The 26892-nt window shown below is 51.6% G+C and overlaps 1 protein-coding gene across 6 annotated transcripts in view; it reads left to right on the top strand.

The window, feature by feature from the left end:
• The window catches only part of HIVEP3 (HIVEP zinc finger 3), a 419258-nt gene that overhangs the window by 305728 nt on the left and 86638 nt on the right, over positions 1–26892 (top strand). The window contains exon 1 of one of the 6 annotated variants that reach the window (XM_053920257.2): positions 1092–1755. The exons of the other annotated variants lie outside the window; for them this stretch is intronic. The gene's annotated coding sequence lies outside the window, so the exon portion shown is untranslated. Of the gene's footprint in view, positions 1–1091; positions 1756–26892 lie in introns of those variants that run through there. 6 annotated transcript variants of the gene reach the window in all.

Raw genomic sequence — 26892 nt, 5'->3', positions numbered from 1 at the left:
GATGGGGGAGAATGGGGGTTGGTGATCAACAGAACAACTGGAGGCTTGGTGACTGGCCAGTGTGCAACTGTGCAGAGGAATATGCAGCCCCCTGTCCAGCCACAATTACACCTCCCACCACTCCTTGCAAGCTCTGGAGCTACGGCTTCCTCCACCAGCACCTAGGAGTGTGGTGCCCTAGGAAGTCAGGATTCCTTCCATTAAAGCTATCGGTCTGGAAGGGGTTTATTTGCTCTGACTTTGCTTTGGGGGTAGGGAGGAGGCTCCGCTGGAAGCTGTTTTATGGAGAAAGCACAGAAATCTCCAGGGCCACTAGCCATGTGCCCTGGGCCCAGATGGCCTCTGGTCAGAGGGAACCCACTTCCTGTGACAGGCATGGCCTTGAATTTGAGGCCATCACTTTGGAGCCAGAGGAAGCCCAGGGCCTCCAAGAAACCTTCTTAGAAGCCCTTGTCAGCATAGTGGTCAGTCACTCTGTGGGTCCTTGAACTTTCCTGACCGGCAGAGGGAGTGGCACCCTGGGCATCTAGTTTGCCTAAGTCTAGTCCTGACTTTGGCCCCAGGCCTCATAACCTCCTGAGGCCGTTACTGGCCAGGAGAGGCCAGTCCTGGAGTCAGCCAAAGCCAGGGTCAGCTCTGGTTCTGCAGAGACCTGACCTCGGGCAAATCACCTGCCATTTGTAAGCCTCAGTGTATAGAACCTCTACAATACAGTTCTGTTCTGCCCTCTAAAGAGGCAGGCAGATGGGGGCCTGATTGGGGCTGGCCCAAGTGTGCAAGCTGGTGTGACTCAGGTCCCAAGACCTGGGATCCGGCAGCTTCTGGTAAACTCAGGCCAATGGGAAGCCCCGGGCTGCCCTCCACCCCCAACCCCCAAGCTGGAGCCCAGGGAAGCCCAGCCAGGCCCGCCCCGCCCAGTGCTCATTAAGGCGAATTCCCGCCTTGGGAGTCCAGGGCTTCCTGGAGCGGAGCTGGCCCTCGGGAGCAAGGCGGGGAGCGCGCACTTTGGAGACGAGGATGGACACCCGCCGGGCCTGGGTGCGGCCGAGGCGGGGCTCCGCGAGGCAGGGCCCCGGCGGCGGCAGCTACCGGGGCTTCCCTGATTGCCCTCCCCGGAGAGCTGGGGAGGAAATGACAGCCCGGGAGCCTAGGCCGGCGAGAAGGGAGGGGCGGCGCCCAGAGTGACACGGCTTGTCACCGTGGAGGCCGCAGCTCAGACCCTCCCGGCCCAGGGCCGCTAGGACTCGGGGATTCCCCAAATACAGACCCTCCCCGGCTGCAGCCCGTCCGCCGCGCCCCAGCCCAGCGAGACCCCGGCGCGCAGCGACTGTGGAGCGGCTGGCGGCGAGGCAAGGCTTGCGGAGGCCGAGCGGGAGGAGAGGAGCCCCAGGCGTGCGGGCGCCGGGGTCCCCCGGGCTGGGCAACAGGAAACTCTAGGGAGTGAATGGAAAGAAGTGGGTGGTCCGGCCCCTGCGACTTCCCCTGACATCACTGCCCAAATAAGGAGCTTCCAAGCGGCCGTGGGGCGGCCGGGAGCCGCGCCTGCCGCCGGCGCCAGCCCGCCCCGCGCCCACCCCGCGCCGCGTGGGCCGCCAGCGAGCGCCCGGGGCACCGCCGGGCGGAGCCGAGCCGGGCGGAGCCGAGAGAGCGAGCGGGCGCAGCTGAGGCGCGCGGAGGCCGGGCGCGCAGCCCATCGCAGCCCAGTCGAGCGCAGCGCAGTCCAGCCCAGAGCCGCGGAGCAGCGGCTGCCCGCAGGTAAGCAGCGAGCGCCGGCGCACCGCGCCTCCGCAGCGGCCTGACAGCCCCGAGAGCCCGGCACCTCCAAGCAGACAAGCAGCCCCGGCTGAGGCGGCAGCCGAGGAACTGGCGGGAGCTGGGTGGGAGGGCGAGGGCTCGAGTGCTGGAGCGTGTCGGTGCCAAGTCCCGGGACCTCCGGGACTCCTCTGGCGCCTGGGGTTGTCCGGTGCACGCGCTGTCCGCCTGCGTCTCCCCAACACTCGTTGGGTTACCGTCCCGGGGTGACACTAGCATCCCCGCGTTAACACTTCTCTCGACGCACTCACACCTGGCACAGCCCCACTTGCCGTTGGTGGGCACAGCCTTCCAAGAGCAGACCCTCGGCCGCCACTCTTCCCAGGCCTCGCAGTCCCTGCACCGTGGGACACAGCGCGCTGGTGGGAACTGCTGAATGGGTTTGGCAGCCCTGGTCATGCTTCCCCCTGGAGGTGGCAGTTTCGGACTGTCAGAACCACCAACCGTGGGGCTTACTGGGAGTGAGTTGAACTAGCAGTGCTCTGGTTCTTCCCGCCGCACCCCTCCTTGCAGCGGGGCGCCTGGTACTGGGGGTCCAGCCTGGGGCGCTGTACCTGGCTGGCACGGTTGGGAGGGTGTGGCGACTGGCAGGGAGCTACTCCCAGCCTCACAGCCTGGGTGTTTCCAGAGCGGCTGCTACTCCACTGGCATTTCTCTGAGCGCCCTCCCCTCCCCTTCTCACACCCAGCGCAGGGTTCCTAGGCGCCCACCGCAGTGGTGGGGGCTTCCGAACAAGTGCAGGTGTCCTCAGCCTCAGCGTCTTTCAGGGGCTCTGTTCAGTGGCTGCAATTGCTTGTATCTATAAAACATATCATGTGTTTATTGACGATTTGATCAAAGACACAGGGGAAACTGATAAAGGCAAATTATGGGCCCATCATTTGGTGGCTCTGGGCAGATTCCTTAATTCCTTTCAGGCTGTGTTTTATCATCTGAAAATGGGAGGAGCGTCTTTAGAGCAGTGTTTCAGGGAGACTTGGGATCATATAAGTGGAACTGCTTAGTAAGTGTAGAGCCCTGTGCACGTGCCAGTTGCTGTGGTTTGGGTGATTTGGGGCTGGTATTTGCCATGGCTCTGCTCTGTGACTTAGGGAGACCGAACACCAGTTCTGCGCAGTCATCCGCTAGAAAAGGAGCCCGTGAGCCCAAAGCGTGTTCCGTGGAACATTAGTTCTGAAGGCTGTGCCACGAGATAAGGTTGCCCTGTTCTAGTTAGTCTGGCAAATTCTGCAAGCTCCCTATTATACTTTTGGCCAATCACAATCAATATTGGCAAACTAAAGGCTCTGAGAAGTAGTCAGTAAAGAACACGGTTGCCTTTGTCAAACCCAACGTTTCCCCTAGGTGACCCAGCCTCTTTTCGAGTTACGCATGCTGGCTGTCCCAGGAAACAGTGCTCCAGGGGCTACCGATGATGTGGTGGTAGAGACCTGCAACCAAGCTTTGAGAGCTAAGCTGTAACTGCCTTCTCTAATGAAGAGTGGGCCGAAGCCCAGAGAAGTTGAGTAGTTCACATGAGATCACACAGCTAAACAGTGACCCAAAGACACTCAATAGTTAGTGGTAAAACAGGGACCAGGACCCAGGGTCCTCATCCACTGCTCCCACCAGTCAACTACATTCGGAAGTTGAGAATTCTCTTCTTGGAACCAGTCTTGCTGCTTTATGTGGACACTCTGCAGAATGAATCTGACAAACATAGGAATTGAACGATTTCTTCTTGAATGGATTCAATGATGATGGGGTACCCACTATGCGCCACTTGTTGTGGGGACTTTAGCATGTCCAGTTCAACCAGATGTGGAATCTGTGTTGAAGAGTAACAGTACCAGCGTCATCACAGATGTGAACAAACACACAGGTAGACTCTGACACACACACCCACCTCTACACACAAATGCCTCTCTCCCTACACTCTTACACATGTTCACGCACTCCATCCTGTACACTCATTCGTACGCATGCTCCTACATATGCACACATGCTCGCTCACCTGCTCCTGTACATGCACACATCTACTCCTGTTCACACTCTCTCACACATCCATCTCGCCTGTTGTGCTCTAGGCTGCAGCCAGGAGGCACTCGTGGCAATGCGTATGTCCCCCTGTCCCCAGATCCACAGAGCTTGTGCCTGGCACCAGCTCCTGGAGATAAGTATTGAGCATGTGGGAAACGCTTGCAGGTCCAATCTGATGTTTGCATTTCCTCAGTGTTTCCCCATTTCTCCTCTTTTATGCCTTAACTATCCCCCTACCCTTATTGGTCAGCTATTGTTTGATCACACGGGAGGTGACTGCTATAGCGCTGGCTTCTACTGTGTTTGTTTTAATCAGCCATCAGAGCTCTCTCAGGGCAGGGGCTTGGTCTCCTTTGTGTGGTTGGAATGAATCCCCAGTGCCTAGCAGAACGCCTGGCACAGAGGAGAGGTGCAATAAGCACTTATTGAATGAGTGAATGAATGAGTGAGTGAGAGACTGCTGGCTTCTAGGATGGCTGTGACCCAGGCAAGCATCCAAGGAGATTCGCTGAACATGTTTGTGGAGTATCTGCTGGGTCCTAGACACCTTTCTGGGGATTCTAGCAATCAAAGCTTTTTAATCCTCTGTTCATGGAGCCTGCATTCCAGGGGGAAGGGAGAGCGTGAATAGCAATGGACAAGATAATGGTAATGTCACGCACTATGAAGAAACTCAAACAAGGCAGTGTGAACATTAGTGAGGAATAGGGGGAGCTAAAGATGGGGCCTACGGGGTTCTCTCTAACGAGTTGACATTTATCCTGAGACCTGAATAATAAATACGTGCAAAGATTTGGAAAAAGAGTATTCCTAGCAGAAGCAGGTATGAAGACCCTAGGGCTGGAAGGAGCTGGGCTGAGGGCACATAGAGAGGCCATACATGCAGTTCACTGTTGATTCCCTTACTAGTGTCCTTTGGAGGTGGGGAGAGTACTGGTGTTTAACCTGGGACCTAATTATCTTCATGGTTCAATCACTAAAGCCAGACTGAGTACATCCTGGGTTTGGAGGGGGCAGGGCTGCCTCTGCTACCTCACACGGCTGTCCTCCCCATCTTGTCTACCCCCATCCCTATAAACAAGGAAAAGGTTGGACTCCTAAGGCCCCTCCCAATTCTACCATATACAATCTGATGCTCTATTTGCAGGAGGTTTGCAACAGTTCAGGTGGTCCATCTGGAGGGGTCGTGAATTAGTTGTGCTGTTTCCATTATTAATAACCATGATGTCATACATCTGTGTGGTTCCTGATCGGCTGCAGAGCACTCTCTCCTATTATTCCGTACACTCTGTGGACTCATCTGCCAAGTGGGGGAGGGTGCGAGAAGAGGGGAATGGTGGAGGTGGAGAGAGCTCAGCCACTGCCACATGAGGCTGCAGGCTCGCCCAAGCTGCTTCACCTCCTGGGTCCCTGCTTCCTCTGCTGCAAAGCAGGATATTGGGGAACCTACCTCCTGAAGCCCTGGGGGTGTGAAGTGAGAACCTGCATGTCAGGTGCCTGGCACATCTAGGCATTTAGGAGCTGCTCGTGCACATTTTACAGATGAGGAACTCAGAGCTAAGAGAGATCATGGCTTTTTCTGGTCCACTTCTGAATCTTCAGTGTTCCCAGCCCAGGGCTTGTGGGTACATAGTAGGCTTTGAACAACTATTTTTGTTGAATTGACTTGCCTTAAGGTTGCACAGCTGTTAAAGGGCAGAGCTAGGACTGCAACCCAGGATGTTGGGCTCCAAAGTCTTTTTCACAAACAGCACACTGTTTGGGAATGATTGTCACTGTTAATAAAGACAGACCTTCACACCCCATTTGTGGATGATCAGAATTATCACTGCTTTTTTGAGAATCCTAGAATTACAAAGTCATGGTATTCTTTGTAAACCAATACGTGAATTTCTTAAGAAATGTTTTGGAACCTTCTAGAAGACTGTGTAGATGTGAGAAAATGACCTCCTGAGAACTGAGAGCAGTGACTCTTAACCGAGGATGTTCTCTGCTGTCACCTGAGGGCTTTTAATAGGAGAGTTCCTAGTCTACCCCAACGATCTGATTCAGAGCTTCTGGGGACGGCATCTGGGCATGTGGAGACGCACCTGGTGCTAGAAGTTCAGGCTGGGGGTGAGAGCTCCACCAGCTGGATGCCTGGAAATTCCAGCAGGCCCTTCCCCTGCCTCCAGTTTCTTGTCCCAGGCCCACACCAGCCCCATGGCGGGAGCACAGGCTATGAAACCCCACATACCTGAGTTTGCATCTCCTGCTTTCTAGCATGTACCTTGGCCCAGTTCCTTTAGCTCCCATAAGCCTCAACTTTCTTGTCTGTAATATGGGAAGCTCACACTTCCCTATAAGGTGGCTAGATGGATTACAGGTGACCATCTGTATCAGTTTTCTTATGAAATATCTGGGGCTGGCACAGGGTAGGTGAACAGTAAACAACAGTTTCAGTGGTTATTATGAAAAATGAACAATAATGACGACAACTGCAGTATTTGTGAGTTAGCTGCTACTAAATAAAAACAGACCAGTTCACTCCAAACACTAGACTTTTGAGAAGAGGGTACCCTCCAAACTGTAAACAGCAGTCCGGGGGCCAAAGAATACCTCTTCATGACATCACTCCAGCGCTGAGGAGAGCTGATGGCTGGACAGGGAGCAGAGCCAATGGCACTTTCCATACGGACAGACCCGTGGACTGGGCGAGGGGGCGCGAGGTGTGGAGACTAGTGTTGAGTGCAGGCTTGTGCTCAACTGCGTCAGCCTGGTCTCCCATTCCTAATACAGGGCAGTTACAGGGGAAACACCTGGCTCGTGGGAGTCACAGGAGGTTGTACTTCTACCTTACTCTGTTGTGCATTCATTTATTCATCAACAGTGCCCGGAGTCCTTCCGCGGACTTAGCTCTGGGCTGAGCACGAGGAGCAAGGTCAGAAGCTAGCAGATGCAACCACTCAGCAGCTACGTGGTCATGAACAAGCGGCATTTCCTCTCCAGATCTCAGTTTTCTCATCATCAGAATGGGGGTATTCCGGCTCCGCCACCAGAGCAATATTTTGTGGTTTTAAGGACCTGTCCCACTCTGGGGCGCTGTCTGGGTTTTAGGGTCTCTACCAGAGTGCTTGGGCAGAGAAGGGCTTTGGAGCCAGGAGGAGCTCCACTTACTGCTGGCTCTGCCACGGCTTGCTGTGTGATTTGTTGCATTTCTTAATTTGTCTGTTTCCTTTTCCTCACTTAGATAATGTGGTTACGGCACCTCCGTCGCAGGGTGCTGTGAGCGTTAGGTGAGATGATAGGGAGGACCCGGCTGTCAACGAATGTGACCCCCATTTCCTTTCTGTCTGCCTCTTGGCTCTGCTGTCCTGTGGGTTGCTGCTTTGTGGAGAATCACCTTCATCCATCTCTGCCCAAGTTTCTCAAGTGCCCAGAATGGGCCAGGTAGGCAGACGGCCAGATGGGTGCTCAAAGAAATAAGCACATGCCCCTGGCTGAAAGGTGGGTGTAGGGAAGTGGCTCCAGCCCAAGAGGAGTCAGGACCAGGTGGGGAGCCGGGAGTCCCAGACGTGCCACTAGGTCACTGTACACTTGCCAGTTCCCTGCCGTCTCTGCATCGGTGTCCTGACTTAGGCCAGTCTGCAGGGCCCCCTCCCTGGCTTTCTTCCTGCTCTGAGGAGCCTGTGGGCCTTTGATGTGCGAGTGCTGAGTGGCCACAGTAAGGGAGAGGGCCAGCTGGGTGTGGAGATTTCACCAGCTTTTTCCAGCCTGGGCTCTGCTGGAATTGATTGTGTGGAGAGGCCAGCAGGCAGCCTGGACACGGAAGAGACTGTGGTTTCTAATTGGCAGAGCTGCTCATGGGAGCAAAGGCAGGTGAAGGGATATTAATGGCATTAAATCAAACTCAAAGAAGGGCAATACTCCCTTCTTTTTTCTCCAAGAAGACCCAGAAGGCTTAGAGTCACCTGCTTCTCAAATGGCTTCCCTCTTACTTGAATTCATCAGTATTTTTGGTTAGGAAGAGTTTGTTTTTAGGTTATTAGGATGGAGGCAAGAGGTTGCAAAGTAAAGCCGAGGGTCAGGTCATTCATTTCCCAAATGTCTTGAACACTTACCAAGTGTCAGGCACTGTTCCAGGCATAGGGATCCAGCAGTGGCCTACACAGACAGCAGTCAGCTCTCCCCTGGAGCTGATGAACGCATGGAGGGAGGCGCGCCATGAGCAAAGGAGCATGTAAGCGTGCAACACGGCAAATGGGGTGAGTGCTGTGGAAGAAAAGAAAGCAGGGTAAGAAGTTAGAGGGATTCAGGGGGCTCTTGAATGTTGGGATGGTTGGAGTGATAAGGTGACATTTGAGCAGAGCCATGAAGGAAGTATAGAACTGAGAGCAATTTAGGCAGACGTTTCTTTCTCTACGGCGTCCATGGGAGTCTGTGGCAAGATCTATTTGAGGCTGAAATGGTCAGCTCAGCCAGGCAGCTCAGACGCTGGTTTGATACAGGATAGTGAGTCTAATTCATGACATCGTTACCGCTACATTAATAATAATAACAGTGAGCTCCAAAGGGCTCTGAGTGAATTTGGCTTTGAGCCTTCAAAATGCCTGTCCATCGAGACTGTCTCAGTTAGCCCTCTAACAAGGGACAAGGTATCATCTCCACGTGGCAGATGTGGAATCTGAGAATTCTATACCTGGAGGACAAGCCCGGGACTATATCCCAAGTGAGGGGCAGAGTAGACACCCAGACCCAGACTCTGCTGCTCTTACAGGGTAGCTGGGCACTCAGCATACCACACTGCCTGATGACAAGGGTGATATTTATTTCTTGAAAACATAACTCCATAGACTAAGGAGATACGGTGACAAAATACAATATGGGATTCTGGATTGGATCCTGGAACAGGAAAAAAGTACCAGTGGAAGAACCAATGAAATACTTATGAATTTTGTAGTTTAGTTAATGCGATATGCCAAAATCAATTTCTTAGTTTTGACAAATGTCAAAACTTAGTGATGTAAGATGTGAACATTCAAGGAAGCTGGGTGAAGTGTCTATGAGAACTCCCCTTATTAACTTTGCAACTTCTCTGCCCATATAAGATTATTCCAAAGTGAAAAATGTATTTAAAAATAAATCAATAATCCACATACACTCTGACTAGCTGGCCTCCTCAGGATTACTTAGAAAAGCCGTAAGCAGTCATTGAGTCATTGAATCCCTGCGGCTTCTAGTCATCCCAAGCGTGCTATCTAGAGTTGCCTGTGTGAGAAGGAGCAAAATTATAAACCAACGCTTGTAAGCACACTGGAGGAGGAATGTGCTCTTGGAAGTGTCTCCCCAGGAGACTGTCCCCAGCGAGTTTCTAGTATACCATATAACCTATATTTTAGGCTACACCAAGTACACCCTTTCCCTGTGAGGCAAGTTCACCAAATCATTTTCACTTGAGGCTCTAGCAGGCAGTTGGAAACCAAGTTTTATCCCTAGAGCTGTACTCTGTGACTGTGTGAATTTGTGGTGACTCGTGGCTACGAAGGAGGATTACGAAGTAGTGAGAACACAATGAGAGGCCTGGGAAGGCATGAACAGTAACCTGGTTTTCTTTTATGCTAGAAAATATTGAGAGCCGGGGGTTGGGGGGTGTCTCAAGGAATGAAGGAAAAGAGGCAAGGTCAAGGGATTCCAAGATTTGGTCCTTCCTTGCAGTGATTCCCCATTCACTAAACAAGTGAGCTGCCTTAGGTAAGTCTCTGGGGACCCTCTGGCTGAAAACCACTAAGCCCAGAGCAAGTGATTGGCCCAGGTTCACCTTGCAACTGCTGAGTGGCACAGCTTAGCCTGTCTGGGTGACCCGGTCTCCTCACAGTTTCCAGAGGGCTTGTGCCACTCACTCCATGCGTCACCTTGGCACATGGGCATTGGGTGTCACCTTGAAATATGGGAGAGGTAAAGAGGCTCAGATGGAGAGGAAGCCATCATCGTGGTCTGTTAGAGAGCATTGAATATTTAAGAGTAGGGTAGCCACTCCAAGGTGGGATGGGCTCTTTATTTTAAGCAGGCTCTGCTCTTGTGAAGTACAGAAAGCTAGCGTTTCGCATGGCGTGTTCCATAGAACACAGGTGCCACAGGGTAGAAAGATGTGTTGTTACAGAAGAAAATAAGAGTGGTACCACCAAGTAATGTGAGAAAGTTTAAAGGCCTTTATGCTGCAGGACGTCTGGAGCTTTAATATGTGAAAGTGCGTAGGAAATCTCCAAAAAAGTGTGTGTGTGTGTGTGTGTGTGTGTGTGTAGAGGTAGATCTCGTGTGCAGCTCTCCGATCTGGATTGGAGCATATGCACGTATATACATGATAGAGTATGTATACATATTAATAATGCACAGGGTGCATGCGCATGAGTGTGTAGGCGCATGCGCATGTGAAAAGAACAGCAGGAGCAGTGTTCCACAGAAAAACATTTTGGGAAACACTGAAGTGATCTGAGGTCAAAGCTGGGGAAAAAAAAAATGAATGCTCACTTGTGACTCTGAAATTTATTTCTGCACGTCCGTTTCAGCATGTCAATTTCTCACATTTTTTTCCTACTTTGTTAACTTAATTTCTTTTTTCTAAGAAGAAAAATGGAAAATGGCATGCAAATGACCCTCCCCCTACCCCGTGCGCCGTGCTCGCGGGAGTGTTACCAAGAAGTGTTACCGAGCTCATGTGACAACTCAGTGGCGGGTCTCCAACCCAGAAACCCACATGTGACACTGGTTTTTTTGGAGCTAAAAAGGAACCTCATTGAAAAATGCCACTAACGGCCAAAAGTCTGCCTTTGTCAAGTGTGGCTTCCACACGAGGGGCCTCCCGGCACTTCCTTATCCTCGGTGTGTTTGTCACCCTACAAGGCGAGCATCTTTACTCTCCGTGTGCGTGGTCGCTGGACATGCCCAGTCAGGCCCAGAGCACCCTTTGATTTGATGACAATTTCTAAATAGGCCGACCTTCGCCCCCCCTGCCTGGGCCTGGCCTGGCCCTGCCCCATGCTGCCCCTGGGGAGAGCCCTGTAAACCACCTGCCTGCCCTTTGAAGCCCTTCACAGACTGGAACCCACCTCAGCCTACACATTTCCCTTCCTGACTCTTACCACCATGCATAAATCCTACCCGCCAAATCCTGCTCCTCACTCCTCTGGGCGTGTCCTCAAGCATGGGGGTGTGCCATCTCAGAGGCAGGGTCCGTTCTGTTTGGTGACTGCCATGGTCAGAAACTGAACTCCAGTTTCCTTATCTGGCGTAGGAGAACAGTGTGCTCCTGAAGAACCCATAGATAAAGGATAAGTAACAGGAAGAGGGGGAAATGGAAGAGGGACTTTCTTTCTCTCTGGGTTAGGTGGGGGGAGGCAGGAAGCATCACAAACATTTGAGTATGCCGTGGTTGGCTCAGCTGGTCCCTAGCCTGTCATCCGACATGTGTGACTTCAGACAAGTTATTTGAAGGCTACCTGTTAGTCATTATAATTTATGAGAATTTCATCGACCAACTAAAACAACAGCCAATTTTTTTTTAAATGCGCAAAAGACATAAACAGGTAGCTCGCAGAAGTGAGAAAGCCCATAAATGTATGACTAATACTCTAGCTACTAAAAACCAAAGGATTGTAAGTTAAAATGCTTATAGACAGCAAAAATGGAAAAAGATAGCGAAGATCTGATGCTGGCAAGGGTCCGGGGGGCGTGCAAGCCTGGATGGGTATGGGTGAAAATTATAACTGCGCGTGCCTGCTTTGATCCAGCAATTCCCCAGCGATAGAAAAACGCATGTACACAAGACTAAATATGCAAAAGGGTGTTCCCTTGCAGCATTGTGTGCAGTAGGGAGAAATTAGAAATGACCCTCATGTCCAGCAGTGGCAGTGCAGGAAAGACTGACAGTGCATTTCTCCTGTGGGCTACTTTGTAGCCATTTAAAGAGAAAGAAGTGAACCTACAGATCTTGACATGGGAGGGACATTCGCAACGTATTTTCACCTGGGAAAAGGCTCCGTCTGTGCTATGTGCAATACAACCCTATTTTTATGCGCACAGTGCAAGGATTATGCATGTGTGTGCACATGTAGACACATTTGTGTGCCCCTGGAAACAGTGTGGGAACATAACAGGGAGCTGTTAGGGGCAGTTTCATCTGGGGAGTGGAATTTGGGATGGTGAAGGGGGCTTGTCCACTTTTTACGTTAAATACCTATATATTTAAAAAATATAAAACATATTTTTTTATACAAAGGGAACAAAAAAGAAAGCCCAACAATGCAAAGCAGACTAATCTCTACAGCACAGGGTTACTGAGAAGATTAAATGAGATAATACTTGACAAACACCTCACACAGTGTCTGATGGTGAATAAGGGCCCCCTAAACGTTTCCACCCTCTTCTTCCTCTCCATAGCCTTTGTGCCCCCGCCCCTGCCGTGTCCATTCCTGTGTTCCTCTCCCCCAGCCCTACTCCCCAACTACCCCCTCAATAAACATGCTGTGGTGTTTACAGCCCCATCAATATACCAACTGCTGGCCCAGTCTGGAGAAGCCACCCCGCCTCATTTCCCTGCAGCTCACTGCATCCTTTCTTCTTGGTCCCTTTGAAATGGCGGCCTGCACTGGTTCTCAGCCATGCCTCCGGTCTCCCCAAGGAGCCTCTCCACCTCACGGGGTGGGGCCGGCTTTGTGCCGGCACATTCCCAGGGCGAATCTTCATCCTTGGGTCCAGCCTGCTCCCGGACTTGTTCCTTTGCTATTTCTGCTCCTGGCCGTGCTTTCCCACTCCCGGCATGTGGGCTTTCCTGGGTCCCCTCCCCCACTAGCTTCCACCTGGCCCTGATGAATTCCATCGTGTCTGCTTAAAATCATTTTACTTCCAATTTGCTAATTTAATTCTAGTCTTACAGAATTTTGGCAACCCTGCCAAATTGGGTGCCAGATGCAGATTTAATGAGCATATTTTCAGTTCTTTCTTTCTTGTCTGCATGAAGATGCTGAAGAGAACAGGGTCTGGAACTAGTTTTTGGGGGGCTCCCTGAACATCCCTCCCCACCTGTGATCCTGAGCCACTGGGCATGACCCCCCAGCCAGGTCTCTATGTGTTTTAATGGGAAGAGCTCACGCTCTGCTCCTCGGGGAAGGGAGCTGCTATTGCATCATCCTCCCAGTCCTAGAAGCCCCAACCCAATTCCCATCCTTTGGACTTCACAGGAAATGTATTTGGAGAAAATTACTTATTTCCTCTGGCCCATGTCTCCCTGCAGCCGTGTGTAGCTCAGCAGATGTTCAAGCACTCTTCTGTTTAATAAACACACATTGAGCACTTCCTAGAGTGATGTCTTAAAGCCTGGTCTGCTGCCTGCCTGCCATGGAGTTATGGGGAGGGTGGGGCACTTGGTAAAATGCAGATTCCTGGGCTCTGCCCTCAGCTATAGAATCAGACAACAGGACAGGGTGGAGCCTGGAATTCCACAGCCCCAGGGATGCTTGTGCCTCTGGGATTTCTGTGGATTACCTCATTTCAAACTCATACCAATCCCTTACAGAGGCGTTTTTTTAATCTCAAAGAGCAAGACTCACAGTAAGTCACATGGGTGGAGTGTTGAGATAGAAGCTGGAACTTGCTGGAGGCTTTTGATTTAAAATATAGGGCGCTTTCCCTCTCTGTCACAGCGACTCGGGGGTTGAGCGCTGTTGCCCGTGAACACGACACATTGCTCCTGACCGGCGCACGGCACGTCTGCTGTGGGATGCCCACACAGGCGCCCCTCTACACAGGAGGAAACAGAGACTGGGGCTTCCCCAGCAAGCTGTCAGGCGTGCGGCCCCGGGAAGGCAGGAGCCAGGACCCACACTGCATCTGATCCTAAGCTCTGTGCCAGGCTGGATGGAGAGTAAATGGAAGTTCCCACAAGGAGCAGGAGAAACAAGCCGAGCCCTCTGGCTTCGGCACCAAGGGTCTGGCCTTTGAGCAGGCCACGTCTGCTGTTGAGCCTTGGGCTTGTTATCAGTACTGTGATTTCCAAACGTTCTAAGTAGTGGAAGCCCCCCCAATCCTCACTCCTTTTCAACCCAAGTAAAATCTTACACTGAATCGTGATATGTACAAAGAGACAAAAGTGGAGACGCCCTGCGCGCCTCAGTGCTTTCTGGGAGGCACTTTGGAAACACGTTACCTCGAATTTAGCACAGATCATTTGTGTGCCTCCCTCCACCGTCCACCCGCAACGTGGCGCCGTGGCTACAGCCTCAGCTTTGCAGTCTGGCACATTCGAGTCCAGTCGGGCTCAACCACCTTCTGGCTGTGTGGCCTCGGGCAAGGTGTTGGCCTTCTCTGAGTCTCTGTTTTTTCTCTGTAAAAGGGGGTAATAGCAGTTAAGTTTAAGTGAGGATTAAATAAACTAGTGCATGCAAAATATTTAGCACAGTGCCTAGCGTGTAGAAGGTGTATTGACTCTTGTTTTCCTTTGACAGAATAGGATCTAAACGGGAGAAATTATGGCAGAGATTTCCCCAGACCCTGAAGACACTATGTCATAGGAGTGAGGGGCATGGACATTTGGTGGTCTACATATTTTAGCAAATTTTTTGGCCCCTACAAGGGCCAAGATCTTGTTCTAAGAGGAAAACTCCCTGTAGGGTGAGGGGGCTTTGGGAAGAGGCAGGGTTTGGACTGAGCTTCCCTGGTGGGGGTCCCAGGGCAGGAATGCAGAGCAGCCAACAGGGGCTTGCCCTAAGCAAAAGGGGGGGCGGGTGATGGGGGAAGGCGAGGGGGAGGGGAACGGACGGACTCGGGAGAGTGGGCCTCTGGCCGCTTCCCTCTGTGGGCTCAGCTGCCACAGGGCAGGGCCCAGTCACACCCTGGAGGCCCAAGGAGGGGATAAAAATGAGAATAGGCTTTTGGCCCAAGGGGGTGCCCATTGGGTGCCAGTGCTTGATGGCATGAGGTCAGAGAAGGGTTGGGACACTGTATGGACCTGCAGCTCAGGGGCAGTGAGGATGAGGAGGAGAGGAGAATCCCAGCCCACCAAGAATGGTGGGAAGTGAGGGCGCTCAGCCCAGCCTAGCAGTTAAATCCCTGGGGGCAAACCCCAGCACCTGTGTTCCCCCACCTGGAGCCAGGGGAGGAGCCCCAAGTCATCCCCAAACCCTGAAAGGGCCTCCAACTTGGAACCCACCTAAGCCTCCCCCGCCCACAATGCACAGTGACAGGGAGAGTGAGTGTGTGAGAGCAAGAGGAACACCGCAGAAGGGATGTTTTCCGTTTCAGTGAGATTATTTCTGGCTCTGCTCCTGCAGTCACTGTGGAAACTGCACGTGCCCGGTTCAGTGTGGAAACATGACGAGTTTTCCAAGAGAGATGTACATTAAGCAGGCAGCCAGGAAGCTGCCGCCGCCGCCACCGCCGCTAGCAGGGTGTGGGTGTGTGTCTGCCTGCCTGTCTCCCCACCCACCCCACCACCCCTGTCTCCTCTCCCTCTCTGCCTTTCTCCTGAAGCTGTGTGTGGGGAGATGTGTTCCATGCAGCATGGTAGGCAGAATAATGGCCTCGGCAAGATGTCCCCACCTTCGTTCCTAGAGCCTGTGCATACGTGATTTTACGTGGCAGAAGGAATTAAGGTAGCAGATGGAATTACAGTTGCTCATCAGCTGACCTTAAAATAGACAGACTGTCCCGGAGTATCCACTTGAGCCCAATGCTATCCCAAGGGCCTCTGAGCGTGGAAGGGGACGATGACGGAGACTCAGTGTCAGGGATGCGTTGTGAGGACAGCGCCACCGCCGTTCTGGCTTTGAAGATGGAGGAAGGAGCCATGAACCAAGGAATGTGGGCAGCCTCTAGAAGCTGGGAAAGGCAAGGAAATGGATTCTCTCTAGAGCTTCCAGAAGGAATGGGGCCCAGCCGCCACCTTGATTCCAGCCCGATGAGACCCATTTCTGACTTAATACATTTGTGTTGCTTTAAGCCACTGAGTTGGGTGGAAATGTGTTAGGGCAGCAGCAGGCAGTGTGCCAGGGAGGCCGGGACGTAATGGGGAGAAGAGAGTTGCAGATGTGTTCTTTATTTTCCTGAGATCTGATTGTGGCTCATTCTGGACACAGATCCCCTCTGGCCAGCACCCTGCCCCCGTGGGAATGTGACCTCTCCCTCAATGAGCACCCAGCTCTTTAGAGCCCAGCGGAGGGTCTCCTGTACAGGCCAGCTCCTCATCCTGGAATGCTACCCACCCCCCATCTCCCTCCAAAGCCCTTTGCTTCTTCAATTCTTCCACCCATCGCCTCTAAGTACATTCTTTCTTCCCTGATACTCTGTGCCACTCTTGAGCCATTTGTCACTCTGGAGACCTTGCATTGGCTGTGTTTTAACTACCAGTAAGCTGCCTCACTCCCCCCGCCCCCCAGCAGCCCCATGAGAAGAGGAACCCAAGAGAAAAAGAACAGAGCCACACACCGGGGCACTGACAGAACCCAGATGGAAAGTGAGTGACTTCTGCCGGTTGGAGCTAGTTGTGTCCCAGACTAGTAGGAGCCACACTCTGTCATGTGCTGAAAGGGCCTAGACCTGAACACAGGGTGCCCGGGGGTCAGCCTGGCTGTGGCACCTGGTAACTCTGATCAAAGACATTGATGTAAAAGCCCTCGGACCGCACTGCTGTCCAGGGTAAGCATCACTGCCACTGTTACTTTTCTCTCCCAGAGATGCAGCTGGGAGCAACAACTCCTCCCCCAGCTGTGACATATGTCACCACCCCACCTGGGAGCCCTTCTCCCCTTTACTGGGCACTTACCCATATGCCTACACCTGGGTGAAACCGAGAGGAAATGTGGAAAAGTAGGGTCAGAACATGGGTGAGCTGAATGAGGTGCCCAGCGTGCAAAATATAAGGAGATCGTCCACCTCAGCATCATGCAAGTGTGGCATGGAAAATCTGACCCCACTCTCCACCTTATAGATGAGGAAACTGAGGCCTAGAGAGTGGAAATGCCTTGCTCAGGGCACATGGGGACCTAGGGGTGAGGTGGAATCAGAACACAGCTCTCTCACCTTCAGCTCTGGGGCTGGTCCACTTTCCTGCCAATTAAATGCATGAGTGAGTGGCTGAATGAGTCTATTTCTCTAAAACATGGTTGTTGAGTATGTATTTTGTGTTGATACTATGGTAGCGGCTGGACTACAGCTTGGTAACAAGACTGACAGGGCCTCGTCCTTCGTTGAGAAGTCATATTCTTTATGCAGAGGATAAGCCATTACGTATTAGTTCTTTAACTGCAGTGGTGACAAATGCCATGCAGGGCATGGCCGGGAGTCACGGGCTGCGAGTGGCTGCACAGGGGTCCTGTGGTGGGTCCTCCATTGAAGAGTTTACAGTGTAATTTCGAAGATAGGACCAGTGTCCTCAAAGTAACAACACAAGACCATGGTTAACAACTGGGGAGAGCCAGGCTGGAAGGAGGGCCCAGGACTGCAGCCCTGGCTCCTTCCCTGTAGGGCTCTGGGCTCTCCCCTTCTCTCCCTCCAGACCCTATGCAGTCAGTCCTCACTGGGAGTCTCCAAGGAGGATCCCTGAAGTCAGAATGGCCTGGGAGGCCAGGAGGAATGAGGTATTGCCCTGTCTTGGGGGGCAGAGCTTCTGTTCTTTTGGACTGGGTTCAAAGGCATGCAGCCTGTGATGGCAGAGGGGCTGGAGTATTCGGAATAAAGAAGGCTCGTCTGCCTGGGCAGAGCCCAGCTCTTGGCACCGCCTATTCTCTGGAATATTGGGCCTAGGAGGAACCTGGCTTCTAGGAATCAGGCATCTCCCACCAGCCACTGGGTGGCTTTGTGCCTCTTGGCTCTCTAGGTGCTTCCCTATGCATGAAAAAAGCACATGGAAAGGCACAGGGAGATGGGGGTGCTGCTGTTTGACCCAGGCATCCTGCCTGCAGGAGAGGCCAGCTCCTGGGCAGATGTGGTGGGGCCTCAGGGGACCAGTTCCACCTCTCCCACACACTAGCTGGGGACTTGAACAAGCCACTCACCTCCCTGAGCCCCTCTTTGTCAAAAATGAGAGTGGGAAAGACCTATGTTACTGAATGTTAAAATCGAATAAAAGAAATGCCTATGCAAGTGTATTTGAAATCCCTGGCTCACAGGACATAGAAATTGCCACCAAATGAAGGCATTCCTACCAGGACCAAAGGGGCACCTAGCATATTTCCAGAGCTGGAGACCCATCCTGGCTTTCAGGAGGAACTGAGAAAGACACGTGGTTCTCTCTGTTTGTTTTTCTTCAATTGGGAAGGATTATTGTGGCTGGTAAATAAATCAACTCCTCCAGAGTTTGGATAGAAGGGGTCCTTACAGATGGACATATTCTAGTCTTTGGTTTGACAGAAAGGGAAACCAAGGCTTGGAGGGGAACATGATTTATTGTCAGTCACATGGCCAGAGCTGGGTCAGACCCCACCCAGGTCCTGCCTGTGTCCTGCCATCCCACGCTGTTCTGGGAGCTTCGCTGTTTAGAGGACGGCAGGGAGGGATGGCCTGGTAAGGAGGCAGGAGTGTGGCTGGGGGAGGGGGAGGCGATAGGAAGGTGAGCACAGTCTGCGCCAGGTGTGAGCAGAGTGGAAGGGAGGAAGGCAACAGTGTGGAAGGTGAAACGCCCTTCAGATTCTCTTCCTCTCTGACCGCCCCAAAGCCTCAGCCAATGTCCAGGTTCCCAGGCCACACAGCATCAGACTGTTCAGGGTCCTGGGGCTGCAGCGCAAAGTGAGACTGCAGGTCCCCCAGGAAAACCCTTTGGTCTAGGTGGACTGGGGACCTGCCAGTCTGGCAAATTGTCCCGCTGCTTGTCCTGGAAAGTGAGTTCCTGAACGTGGTGATGTCAGGGACCACACCCTGGAACATGGCAGGCAGGCCAGTGGTGGTGTGTTTATTCATTGTTATTCACCACTCATTCATTCCACATGCCAAGCACTGTGCTAATAAGCACTGGAGGTACACAGACGGTACATGTTGTTCTTGCCCCGAAGGTGCTCGCCGTCTGTGGGGAGGATGGGCGTGCAGGATGCTGTCACAGGGCGCTGTGGTCAGCGTTACAGCAAAGCTCTGGATGAAGGGCCAGGAGAGACAGGGATACCAGTGTGGCCCCGGTGTGACGGGGCTGGGGCAGCCAGAGCTGAGCTCACAGAGGTGGGTGGGAGTTTGCCAGGCGGAGAGGGGAGGAGGAATCCCTGAGAGTGGGGAGAGTATGAAGAAGGGTTTGGAGCCTGGGAACAAGGAAGCACGTTTGGTATTATCAAGTCGTTGGAGGGCAAGGGGTGAGGGGCAGTGTCAGGAGATGGGTGAGTCTGGAAGAGACTAGGGAAGAGACACTGGGGAAGAGACTATGGAACCTGGATTTCTGGTGGCGGTCAGCAAGCACGGGAAGTGGAGCACCGTGAGAGGCGCTTATTCCGTGATGCAGAAACACCACTCTGTGAGGCATGGGGAGTGGGCCCCGTGGCGGTGGGGCGGAGAGGAGCTTAGAGCCAATTCACTGAGAACCTAGTGACATAGAAGAGGGAGAGGCAGAGGTCAGCAATGGCTCTTGGGCTCCTCAGGATTCCTGGCATGACTTTCAAGGCCCCCACGCCCAGATTCTGAGTCTGACCCTCAGCTGTGGGCTGCTCACCTGGGATTCAGCCATGGGACCCTGGCCGGGACGGGACTGTGAGCCCTTTGGGGTGGCAGGCTCTGGCTGACACCCAGTCCACTGGCTCCTTCAAGAACCAATGAGAGCATGTGGATGCTGTTGGGCAGCTGATTCATCTTCACCAACACACCTACTGATGTTTTCCCCTGTCCCAGGGTAGTAAATTGAGAGAACTCAGTGTTTATTCACTCATTTATTGCTGCCAGTGGTGTTCAAGGCTCTGTGACTGATACAGAGATGAATCACACACACCCCAATCCTGTCCTCAAAGACCGTGTGGTTTGTCTCTGATGCCGACGAGCATTCGTGTGCACTATATTCCACTCACCGGGGAGAAAAGGGAAATGCCACAATAAAGAGACCAAGTGCTGTAAATGAGAGATCGTTTCTGGCCTGAGAGCAGAGGGCAGGGAGGGCTTTGTGGAGGAGGTGGCATATGAGCTGGGCTCACAGGGCGGCTGTGGTTGGATACACCAGGCCGCAGTGAAAGGGGGAAAGCATTCAGGACAGAGAGAGCTGCAGGGCAGCGTGAAAACTCGGAGCAAGCGAGTTTGACAAGAGCAGGGCTTTTGATGTCAGACGCAGCTTGGCGAATTCGTGAAGGACATCCCAAGGGTAGACTACTTTCCAGGAGGAACCACGGAAGGGCCGTGGTGAGGGCTGCGTGTCAGGATAGTCTATCCGGCCTTATGGAGAGAGGGAGTACAGACGCTGTTGTGCGTTGGTCCAGAGAGGGGGCGGGCCACTGGGGTCTTAGCAAGAGTGATAGGGAAGGAGGACTCCATCCATACTGATTAACATCTACTGAGGCTTTAGGCCAGGGACTGTTCCAAGCACTTTATATGGATTAACTGATGGAGTCGCCCCCACGTCCAGGAAGGTGCTACTGTAATTCCCACTTTACAAATCAGTTCACTGAGGCACAGAGACGTTAGGTTAGCGACCTGCCCCTGGTCACACAACTAAGACATGAAAGAGTCAGGGTTCGAACCCAGGAGCCTGTGCTCTTAAATCCCATCTAAAAAACGGCCTCCCAAAGGGACTGAGCATATGCAAGTGGCTCTGCCAGGGTTGGGGCCATTCCTGCCACCCGTCAAACAACCCAGAACGTGGGGCTGTCTGCCTCTGAGGCTGCCCCAGGCACTCCTCACCCCTGTAAGTTGTGAGGGGCCCCACAGGGCCCGATTTGGCTCACTGATTCCAAACAGCCTACATATAGGTGGTGACAATGTAAATAACTGATGCAATGGAAACTTTCTATGGAAAAAGGTACCCACTAGAACAGCCACAAAGTCCAAAAAAAGGAACAGCAGAGCAGACCCAGAGGCTCAGTAGCGCAGTTTCCTTTGGCATAGCCCTTCCTACCTGACCGAGGCTGACCTGGTGGGGGGCGGGCACTGGGCACAGTGGGGCAGGCTGGAATGCAGACCAGGAGCTTGTCTGGGTCCCTGGAGGGCCCTGGGCTACTGGCTTCCCCTCTGAGCTAAGGAGGCAGTCATGTGGGGGCAGAAAATAATTCTCCCTCAAACACACACCTGGTTTCACAATCTCTCCATCCCCACTGTGGGCAGTGGTTGAGGTTCTGCAGTTCTGGGGTCTCCTGAGTCTCAACCCACTTTTTTTGTTTTTTAAAGATTTTATGTATTTATTTTAGACAGATGGAAAGGGAGGGAGAAACAGAGGGAGAGAAACATCGTGTGATTGCCTCTCATGTGCCCCCTGCTGGGGACCTGGCCCACAAGCCAGGCTTGAGCTCTGACTGGGAATCAAACTCACGACCCTTTGGTTCTCAGGCCGGCGTTCCATCCACTGAGCCACACCAGCCAGGGCTCAACCCACTTTTATTTGTGTCTTCCCTGTAAATAAGTTGCAGCAGTCTTATCGTGGGATCTGCAATCATCTTGTTTTAGAAGACAAAATCATTGTGAATATAAGCAAAGCTAAAAGATCAGAAATAGCCAAAAGAGGAAGGGGGCAAAGGTCATTTTTTGGAACTTTGACTCTATTATTTGATTCTTGTACCAACCCAGCATTTGCATGATTGCTGCCACTTTAGGGGGGGAGAAACTGAGACTCGAAGTGTTAAACGACTCCCCTGAGGTCACACAACAACAGAGACTAGTGGTGCCTGGTTTTATCTACCGCCAAAGCCTGGGGCACTCCTGCTCCACAGGGCCCCACACATCTCTGCATCTCTGCTTTCCAGGCCTTCAAGTCCTCAGCCGTCGGACGGTGAGCAGACCTGCTCACCTGCCCGCAGCATCAGTGTGACCATGCGATAGCATAGGGGCGGCGTGGTGGATGGTAGGCACTCAGGAAATGTTGGTTTCCCTCCCTCCCCGCCCCTCCATCTCTGTGAACTGGGGAGATGTTCTGAGCCTTCCTGGGGGAAAGCAGCCCAAGTTTGGGGCGCCTTGGAAGAAAGGGCCGTAATTGCTGATTTTCTGACCCACTTTCCCTTCCAGATCTGTTGCCCCCTGAGGCAGGGACCTTTGCACCCTGGGGTCTAGCCCAGTGACAGGGAGTGTCTTGTCCCACGTTGCCGAGCTGGAGGCAGCGGGACCTCAGGTGTGGGCCAGTCCTGTGGGCTTTGTCTCACACCTGGCTTCAGGCGGCTTCTGGTGAGAGAGGGCCGCAGTGAGGTGTGGCCTGGTATAGCAGGAAACCACTCCTGGAGCCTCCCTGGGCCCGGCAGCTTGCAGCACCTCCACCTCTCACGCAGCCCCTGGGGGTTCATCTGCACCTCCTCTTCCTGCGGCTCTTTCAGTGCCTCTCTCCCCTTCCCCAGCAGTGCCTGAAAACCACGAGTACTTTCAATGCCTAATCCCAACACAGAGTTTAGGGGACTGGATATTTCTGCCTCTCACTGAATGGAATCCATTACCCTGCACTTGAAGTTCCTCTTTTTAAATTCTAAATAAAAATGGAAGTGTAGCAGCATCCTCTGTTTTTAAAAAATCTGCTTTTACTGAAAAACATTTCCAAGGTATTTGCAAAGCATGCCCTGTCCACACCAAGGGCTCCGAGCTCCGCTGCCTTTCTCTCTGCTCACCTCCCTTGTTTGGGACACACTGCTCCATGGAGAGCAGGGCCAGGAACCGGGAAAGATCCAGAAGCAGCTGCCTAATGCACGTGGCAGCGTCCCCAGCCTGAAGTGCAGGCATTTGAAGCAAACACAGCACCCCACGAAAGTGAGACCCTGAGCCTTGACCACAGGGAGGGAGGCAAGAGAGCTTGCAGAGCCAGTCCCTCAAGTGCAGCCAGGAAGAGGAGAGAGTGGCAGAGGGAGGGTGACCTGGAAGGGCTTCCTCCGTAACTGAAGAAGATCAAGTTTTGAGTACCTCTTGTACGCTGGGTCCGTGCTAGATCACTCCCACACTTGGCCTCATCCGATCCACACAGCAGGCCCAGGGAGGGATGACCTTCACTTTTTACTCACAAGGGGAGTGAGGCTCAGAGAGGTGAGGGAATGTAGCTGAGCATCTGGCGAAGCCAGCATCTGAGCCCAAGCTCTCTGGTGTCAGGGCTGGCTCCCTGTGCTGTCCAGGCTGCCACCCCGGTGTCGCTGTCCGGTAGGTATGCCAGTAACTCTCTCCATCCCCCCCCCCCCCCCAGTTGCTAAGTAGCCCAGCAGGATCCACAGAGATTGCTCCCTGTGGCTGTGCTGTGTGTGCTTCATGGCTTGGTTTTTCTTGTTTTTCTATTGATCCGCAGACCACAATAGCAGAAAGAAAAGTTAAAATAGAAAGATAAGTTCCACAATTTCCTACCCATAGCAGATCAAACTCAGCTTACCCGCGTTCCCACCCCAAGCAGGTCAAACTCGGCTTCCCCCGATGTCCCATTCACAATGTCAGGAGGGCAGCCCTGGCCTCAGAACCAGCCTCACCCACCTTCCCCAGGCTCAGGGTGTGAGGCCACTGGCTTCCTTGCCAGCCCTTGGAAAGCCTCGTGCTGCGATCTGTGAAGTGAGTCCCAGAGGGCATCTGGGTTTTTCTTTAACCCTTCATCTGCTGAGCCTGCCCTGAAGTCATGACAGTCCCCAGTGCCCAGGCAGGATGTGGGGCACTGACCCACTGCCAGCAGAGGACAAGCTGGGATGCTGTGGTTTCACAGGGAGCGGGAAGAGGGGAGGAGGGAGTGGGGGAGCCCTCCCTGTGGTTTTGGGTGGGGCCTGCAGAGGAGCTGGCCCTGGTGCTTCCTGCCCTGGGAGGGAGCCACCTTGGAGATGGGCCCCTCTTGCCCTAGTAGGCCTTCCCTGCTCAGCTGCTTTTGAAAAATAAGACACTTTTATATCATTTATAAATTATAGAAGTGATACCTACCTATTGTAAAAAGAAATGAACGGGATAGACCTGTATGAGGAAGAAAATGCATGCTCCAAACCCCACCCACTCCACAGTCCCACCCAGAGGACGAGCTCACAGCGTGGTGTTTGTCCCCCGGGGGCCTTTGAGGCACACGCCTGTGACGCTGCGTTTCCCCTTTCTTCACACCGTCTCAGCGAAAGGGACTGTGTGCAGCCGTGAGGCATGCGGCTCCGGAGCCACACAGCCCCAAGTTCGCCCCCCGTCAGGTCTCTGAGCTGAGTCCCGTGTGGGTGCTGGGGCCAGCAGTCATGCCTTCCCCCAGCAGGCTGTGAGGAGCAAGGGGGGATGCCCATGAGGAGCGTCAAACCCCAGGTTCGACACATAAAGTCACAGTGAATCTCTGTTAGTGATAGTGTACATTTATTTTTAATTAAGAAAAGTTACTGTCCCATTACTGTTCCATTTGGAGGATTTATCATCATTTACTTATTAAACAAGTCCCCTGCTGATGGATATTATGTGGCTTCTGTGTTCACTGTTAAAAATAGTGCTGCAGTGGGCACGTGTGCGTGTGCACCTGTGTGTAGGCTTGTGTAAGGTGATGGTGTGTGTGTGTAAAGCTGCTGGGTCAACATAGGTTTTGGCCACTCCTCCCTAACCCTGGATGGTAGCGGTCATTTTGCTGTGTGCCAATCAAATGGGGGAAAGGCTTTCAACGTGTGCCCTTTCATTACCACTGAGGCCCAGCATCTTTGCGTGTCTGTGTGAGACATTTTCATTTCTTGAATAATGATCTGTCTATTTCCTTTCTTCATTTATTAGCTCTGTGGCTTTTCTTGTTTTGTGGGTGCCTGTTACATACTGTGGGTACTGCCCCTGTTTTATATACGTTGCAAATATTTTACATAGTCTGTCGTTTGCTTTGTAACTATTGGTGGGGCCTTTTGATATACGTGGTGCTTAACATTTTTATGTAATGAAATTTGTTAGTCTCCTTTTGTTAGAACAGTGAGGTCCAGCTCAGGTTTTCACAGTTATTTCCCAAGATTAAATTATAATAATATTCTAATAGTTCTGACATTTTCGTGGATTTGCTTCTCTGTCTCATTTTTGTCTTCAATCCAAATAAATTTCTGTTTGAGTGTGGTGCACACACTGTTTTACAACAGAGTTCTCCACCCTCTCACTCTGTATCCTGGTCTGTCACGCCGTTTATTTCATCTGCTCGTCTGCCTGCTACTCCCCTACCCTGGCTAGATCCTCCGCTCCGCAAGGCAGGGTCCTCTCCTGTTTCGTTTACTGCTCAGTCTCCTGGGCACAGAACAGTGTCTCACACACAGCAGGCACTTAATAAATACTCGTTGAATGAGGAGGCAGTCAGAGAGTGGCCGCAGCTCTCCCGGTTAAATAATCCAGTCTTTCTCTTAATTTGGAATTCCACCTTTGACAGCCTTTTGTATTTCTTCTGTCACTATTGGTCTATTTAGGATATCTCCCTCTTCAGTTTTTATGCTTTATAATTTTCTAGAACATCATCAAGTTTCAAATCACTGACATCAGATTGTGTATCCAATGCTCTTAAACTTTAAAAAATATTGATATACATGTTTATATTACCTTTCTTAACACTTATTTGTGATTTTGCTCTTTGCCGCTAGTCCAGTGAGCCAGAGGTCTGTCTGTCCGTGCGGTTGGTCTCCGAGAACCAGTCCGCAGCTCTATACTTCTGTCACGGCAGCTGCTGTACTTTCCCATGCGTGTGTTTTTGTTTCCAACTTCATTCATTTCTGCCGTCTAGATCATTTTGGTTTACTTTTTCCTTTTTCAGCTTCTCAGGTTAGGTGCTTAACTCATTGAGTTTCAACCTTTCTTATTTTATCATAAAGGCATTTAAGGTTTGTATCTTTCTCTTTATGCAGCTTTGGTTACATTCCACAGCTTTTTAAAAGTAGCGTTCTCAGTGTTGGACATTTATTATACATATTCTACAATTTCAGGCTTGCTGTCCCTTTTGACTCAAGTGATTTAGAAAAGCATTTTTAAGTCGTCATGGGCATAGGTTACTGTTTTATTTTTTTTGCTACTTGTTAATTTCTAATCCATTGCCCCAAGAGCTGAGACTGTGGTGTTGGGATCTGAGATCTTGTCATCTAGTACAAGGACATTTGTGGAAAAAAGGCCTCTTCTGTGTTTCTTGAGTGTGTATGAATTTAGGCTTCTAACTATCTTCACATCCTCCTAGTTTTCACTGGAGGTTCCTTGTACCATAAAATTGTAAGTACCAGCCATCACTGTTGTTTTGCCGCCTTCTTGTGGTTTTAAGAATGTATTATTTCGCATGTTGTATGGGTCTCTTGTTCAGGGTGAAGGTAAAGGCTGATGCTATTTGTTTCTTCCTGGAGAAATAGACCTAGCAATATGAAACGCCCTGTTTCGTTCTGCTTCACATTTTTGCATTGTGGCTGATATTAACATTGACCTTCCTGCATTCTTTCTGTTGCTGTGTTGCCTATTATGGCTTCTTGCCTTTTCTTTGCTTTTAACTTTTCTTTGTCAATTTAAGTGTGTTGCTCCCAAACAGCCTATGGCTGGGTTTTTTAGAGTGATTTAATTTATTCACATTCTTGTATTTATTGATGTGCTTGGTCTAACTTTATGTATCTTATTTTGTCATTTTTATGATACTTTTTTCACTCCTGTCTAATTTTCCCTTTTAATTGCACAATTAATTGAATTTTCTTTGTTTCTCCTCTCCCCCCTCCACACACAGTGGTTTAAAAGGTCTGCAACTTCTTCTTCTTCTAGAAATAGTTACCCTTAAATAAAAAATGAAAGCCCACACTTCTCTATTAATGTCAAGAATTAAATGGTGTTTACTTTCCAACAAGAGGAGACTTATTGTCAACATTTGTTTAGATCTGACTGTACATTTTTCTACTTTTATTGTTCATCACTGTTTCCTGTGCATTCTGTCTTGCTCTTTCTTGAATTACTTATTCTGGTACAGCTTCTATTTGGTTGGAGTAATTCCTTGAGTAATTTCGTTCAGTAAAGATAAGTGGGCGGCGCACT

This window comes from Desmodus rotundus, chromosome 3, assembly GCF_022682495.2.
Source record: "Desmodus rotundus isolate HL8 chromosome 3, HLdesRot8A.1, whole genome shotgun sequence".
NCBI classification, from domain to species: Eukaryota; Metazoa; Chordata; class Mammalia; order Chiroptera; family Phyllostomidae; genus Desmodus; species Desmodus rotundus.
This window is presented reverse-complemented; position numbering and strand designations above follow the sequence as displayed.